At 33.5% G+C, this 6,284-nt stretch overlaps 1 long non-coding RNA gene across 1 annotated transcript; it reads right to left on the bottom strand.

The window, feature by feature from the left end:
• Positions 1 to 2,920: 2,920 nt before the first annotated feature.
• LOC133830828 (uncharacterized) lies at positions 2,921 to 5,013 on the bottom strand. Its single transcript, XR_009892224.1, has 2 exons — positions 4,480 to 5,013; positions 2,921 to 4,121 (listed from the first exon to the last, which is right to left on the bottom strand). It is a non-coding gene; the product is annotated as an uncharacterized LOC133830828 (long non-coding RNA).
• Between the last annotated feature and the right edge of the window lie 1,271 nt (positions 5,014 to 6,284).

The raw sequence follows: 6,284 nt of genomic DNA, 5'->3' as shown, positions 1-6,284 counted from the left end.
AATGTTAGAAAATAGTTTAGGGTTTTGTTATATGTATTAAGCCTATTTTATTTACAAATCCTGCCACATCCTCACATTTAAAAAAATATAATAACTATAAAATTAATTAAAATAAAAAGAACCATTTTGCAAATATCACTATCATTTTGGCAAATTCCTCATATTTAGAGAGTGATACGACTCTTTAGAGAGAGAAAGCGAGGAGGGAGTTACGATGAAGAGTACGGTGGCATTTCTGGTGATCCTCTGAATGGTTCGAGCCAGTGAATCGATTTGGCTAACTCTACCCTCGTTCGGCACCAAGTGCGTCTCCGAGGAAATCCAGAACAACGTTGTCGTTTTGGGAGATTACGTCGTCGTTTCCGAAGATCATTCTAACGACACCCCCACCATCTCCGTCAAGGTTAATTCTTTATTTCTCCTTTTCTTTCTTTCTCTCTCTCTCTCTCTCTCAATTTCATCTTCTATTTCCATAGCAATTCTAGATTTCCGCTATTTGTTTTGTTTGGTTGTTGAGAAAATTAAAAAAAAATTATACGGTTAAATAATGAATTGGGATTTTTTTTAATTTAGAATTTCCTTGCTCGTTTTTTGTAAAGAAAGTAAAATTTTGATTCTTTATAATATTTGTTTTGTTTTATTCTGATAGCTTTTTAATGATTTGAATTTGATTTGTTCATAATCCGTGAAACAGTAAAGTCTATATATTATCAAATTGAAAAAATTCCTTAAAAAGTAGGACATTGGAGTAAAAATCTAAATTTACATTGCTTAACTTCACTAATTCCAAAACAAACAATCACAAATTCAAATGGGTTCCATTAAAAGATTTAATCGATCTATACAATATTCCAAGAAAGATGATTATCAGTGACCTTGAGAACCAATTATGTCTGTATATCATTAAAATAGGAAGTTTGATGAGATAAATTTTAATTATGGCTGTAAATGCCATTGGTTGTGTCTTATGGTAATGATTGTGTCTTATGGTTTGATAAGTCTTATGGTAATGGTTGTGTCTTATGGTTTGATGAGGTTTAATAACCAACTGTTAAGTGCTAAAATCTGTTAAGTAGTGTTAAATTCTGTTAAAACATACCAAAATCCGTTAAATACTAAACTCTGTTAGATAGCCACTTATATAATAGGTAAGATATGATTAGATAGTCAAAGGACCGTCAGATTTGACCAAATCAATAAACAATGTGTTTTCCTCTTTCATTTTTTCCTCATGTATTGTATGCTATTTTCCCTTACGATCTGGATAGTGGTTTGATTTGAATTATTTTTAATATATATGTGTATATTAAGTACAAAGAATGATAAAAAAGTATATAATCTTTCTTGCACTGATTAAATATATAAATATGTATATATATATTAGGGTACACTCTTAATGGTTACTACCCATGGATAGTTATTTTAATATTAACCATTAGATTAAGATCAATGATCCATATTTATAGTTGTTAATTAATATTTCTAAAAATAAATTTTGATTTTTCAAATTTTTGGAAGGTTTACCTAATGAAAAAAATGTATTTATTATGAAAATATAATATTGTAAACTTTTTATTTTTCAAATACATGTCAATTTTTAAATATAGCTAGTGTTTCTCATTGGTTGGAAACAACATTAATTATGGCAAAAGAAAAATAACTAAATTCGAAATTAATGTAGAAAAAAAATATTTACCTATTGGTGACTTGCTATACCAAGTCACTGTGTTATCAAATCATCATAATTGTTAGTACCCATCTATGGGTAGTAACCATTGAGAAGTCTTATATTATATTATATTTGATCATGAATAATTTTTAAATGATATGTTTTGTTAAGCATACATTGCATTTTCGTTTCTTAGTTTTGGAGTATAAGCATAATATATGTCACAGATATATATTTTTTTTCATTGAACATACATAGTGCAATACACATTTGGCCTTGTTGACCTTTTCATTTCAACCTTGCTTAAAACAATCAAAAAGACCATCGCAATCAACTATTTTTATTTTGGATCATTATGATAATGTGCTCGATTTTGGCAAAATTTCATTTTCTTTCAATTTCACTATTTTCAATCAAAATTAACATTTTTAACAAAAATAATTTTGATAGCATATCAGTCAAACTTTATTTTAAAGAAAATAAATTAAGAGGAATGAATGCATTCCCTAAACTTCAAGAAGAATGAGTGTATTCTTTAGATTTGGGGGAATAAGTGCATTTCATATATTAAAGACGGAATGAATGCATTCCTTATATTTTGAATGGAATGAGTGCATTCCAAATATTTGAGGGAAATGAGTGCATTCCTTAGATTTGTAGTGGAATAAGTACATTCCATAAATTTTTGGATGAGTGCATCCATTAACTTTTTTGGGGCAGAATAAGTGCATTCCATAGTAGATGAAGAGAAAGGAATGAATACATTCTATCATGGAGCAAGAGAAAGCCAAGGAAGAAGAAGAAATTTAGGGATAGATATTTACCTGTCAAACAATTTGAATAAATACTGTAATTTAATTTTTTTTTTCTATGTTTCTTTCCTGATGAAAAATGTCGATCTTCTTTTTTCTTTCTCCATTTTGTTCTCCTATTTTGTAGACTTAATTTTACGTGAAAAGAATGTGGAGAAAGTGAAGAGTGGTTAGAATGGAAAGTGGGAATTTAGAGAGAATAATGAGAATATTTATTTTTTATTTTCTCCTTTACTCCAACCCGATGTTTTTTTATTTATTTAATAATAATAATAAAAAAAAAACGGTTCAACAATGTGTATTTAGATAATGAGTTTTATGGCTACTCGATCCATGCCTTTAAGTAGGAACAAGACCATGTCTGAGTTTTCCTAAGATTAAAATTAATATTGCATATGCTAATGAAAGAGACCAATTTAGAGATTCTTTAATCCAAAAAGAGAAAAAGAGCAATCAAATACTCTGTATCAAAATATATTTATTATTAAACATAATTTTATCTGGATAAAAATAGTACCATATAAAACATACAAAATACAGATGCTAAATAATATTTTTTAGGGGGTTGGAATAGAGGCGTAAAACTATTGCAAATAAGAGTCATGCAATACAATAAAAAAAAAATAAAGGAACCTACATATTGCTACAAAATATTAATCAATCCCAAATATTAATCCATTATAAAGTTATCTACCTACTATATAGTGATATTTGAAGTGATTTGATAAATTGGAAAAAGAAATAAAAAAGTAGCACTTCACAAGTAATTATGAACTATTGAAATCATATATAAATTTATCAAGAATGAAAGATATATAGGATCTAAGGGTGATAACTAAGACAACATAGTAGATGGTCCAGCCAAAACCCAAAACATCAACAACATTCCAAAACCCATTCAGCAAAAAGAACCATTAAAACAATTATGTTTCTTTGAGGCATTTTCTTGAACATCTTCTGTGCATTAAAAATATCACTAAACACATTACTTAAGAGAAACCAAATGACCCTTAAATGTATGCATGATTTGAACCGAATACAGAGTACACATACACACACATACTACAAAAATCTATTAAGTTTATTTATGTACATTTTAGGTTTGCTCGCAGCCAAGATGAAACTAAAAGAAATTAAAACTCAAACTCTTACTCACCTTAACTAGGAGACACATTGCCATCGACCTCAAACAAAAAGCCCATGTTGCAGCAAGATCGTGAGAATAACAACACATTCTACCATGATACTTGCAATCAAACACCATAATCTCAGTTGTCATATATAAACAAAATCAAACTCATGTGAATTTCCATAAGTAATGAACCAAATATAACATTAAGGAAGACAAATGCCATTCTTTATCAATCAAAACTGCCATAAAAAAAAACATTCTAAAAATGAACATAGACTTTAAGTTTACCAAAACAAGAGCAAAAAAGGTGAGGAAATAAATGGAGCACTGAAAGTAAGAGCAGAGAACGGACACCTCCAAAAAAATATCAAATACAAGTAGAACAACAACATTAAAGACTAATCAAAGAAGCTCAACCTCATTTATAGATAATACTACAAATATATTTAGAAAAATGAGTATAAAATTAACCCTAACTCCACAGATCAATTGCTCCCATCTATTGAACCTGAAACAACAACATATCAAACAAAAGATGCAAAGCATGCATCGAAATAAGTATCAAGATAATGATAATAATAAAACTCAAATTTCATAATCATTAATCATTCAAACATGAAAGAAAGTAAAAGCTAAACGCACCTGCAGAAATGGGGAAATATATATATTAGAAAACTCAAGTGCTAAGATTAAAAAAAAAAAACCATTAAAAAAATCCTATGAACTTGATGTCGGAGAAAGCTAAAATTGAAAGGGAAATAAAGACTAAGACATAGATCTTCACGAAACTTAAGGAAAACTGATGTTAAACTTGAATTGTAAATCAAACATAAAAAAATATACAATATTAAAAAAAATTAAATTACCTTATGTGAAGATAAGAATAGCAGAGAAATGAAATATATGTGAGCTTGAGAGAGATGGCGCAAGAGGTTTTGCGATGGAGGAGATGGAGGAAAAAGGCACAAAGTGAGCTTAAAGGCCCGTGGGTGTGAACGGGAGCAAATCACAATTAGGTGATGAATTGGGATACACTGAAGTGAAAAGGTTGAATGGTGGAAAAGGGGGAAGGAGAATAGCTGCCCCAAATAAAAAAAAAAAAAATTGATCATCAAGACCCTGCTACGATGAAGGGTGAGTGAGCCCCAAAAATGCTCTCTGTACAGCCACCTTTCCACGCCTGAGTAGGCGGTTGCGATTTCCGTCCTTGCAATGGATTGCACGAATAGTACCGTGCCACATTCTCTGACCCCTCTAGTGGTCTAGTGCCCAGACACCCAGGTTTTTGTTTGGAAACCTTTCTCACGGGATAAATCTGTAAGAGCCACCTTCATTTTCCCATCGAAAATTTTCCCTTGGAACTTTTTAAAGTTCTTGGTTTTGCTTTCAAACTCCTTTGTGCTTTTGTTAGTTTATGTGACGCCCTACTGTCTTAAAGCCGTTACTAAGTGAGTTTAAAATGTACAATTACTCGCTAATCAAGGTTTAAGACAAAAGTGTAATTAAATCATAATTAGAGTCATAAACTTGAGAGTAAACATTTCATTGAAAATTTATAAAACATTTAACATTTGGGATCCCAAAAACATTGTTTAGAAGTATTTACAACTCAAATATAATTAGAGTCGACTAAACGACAAAAGTCAGGTTTTGTACAAACATCTCCCAAAAACACCCTTGGTAGTGGCAGCAAGACAGATCGGACATGTACGCGCTGCTCGTCCCGCTCGCCATACTCAAGGTTGATCGACTCTCCCTTTACCTTTACCTGCACCATAGAGCACCCGTGAGCCGAAGCCCAGCAAGAAAACCCTCACAAGCAGATAACAAACGCATATCAAACACTTAATATAAAATCAAGCCAACAACAGGCTATACATGTACGACCATGTCATCTCAGGCGCTTTACCAGGCCCTGGGTTCGCGGTCTAGACCGTAAGGATATCCCAGGTATCCCTTGGGGTCTTACCCTGGCAACTCACACTCCGCGTGCTAAACGCTGCACCCGGCCCCTTGCCGTTCTCGGCCTTCGCCGTTCCCAGCCTTCGCCGATCCTCCATTTACATACACATATGATATAGCTAAGCAGAAATTTAAACACATATAAATTCAATCAAAGGGTCATGCCCCGCAACACAGTCATATAGGGTCGAGCTCTGCAACCCAATCATATAGGGCCGAGCCCTGCAACACAAGCTCTATGGGAACATTAGTTTTCTTACCTGTGTCCCGAGCTTTCTAAGCATCGATGTTCCGAGCACAGTTCCCTAGTTCGAGCCTCGCCGAAACCCTAGTCACAATGCATTAAAAAGTTCCACCCATCAAGCTCTATACCATTAAATAACTTTGGGTCATAATTCTAGTCTCCGGAACCTTGGGTTTTATCAATCCGGGTGATAAAATCCATCCTGAGCCCTAACCATTAGGTTCCCAAGTCAAATTCCATTAAACACCCTGCATCTTGAACTAGGGTTGCGGCCCAACCCCTCAAGGGCCGCGGCTAGCGTCGAAACAGAGGCTAAACACCTCCTTGGAAACACACACGGGCCGCGGCATGCTTGGCCAAGCGCCGCAGCGCGCCCCATGATCAGTGGCCTTCTCAGGCCTTGCGTGCACATGGGCCGCGGCATGCCCCTCCTAGGGCCGCGACCCTCGCCTCCAAACCTAGAAT

The sequence above is a fragment of the Humulus lupulus genome, chromosome 4 (assembly GCF_963169125.1).
Source record: "Humulus lupulus chromosome 4, drHumLupu1.1, whole genome shotgun sequence".
NCBI classification, from domain to species: Eukaryota; Viridiplantae; Streptophyta; class Magnoliopsida; order Rosales; family Cannabaceae; genus Humulus; species Humulus lupulus.
Note: the sequence above shows the minus strand (reverse complement) of the source record. Positions and strands in the feature narration are given on the sequence as shown.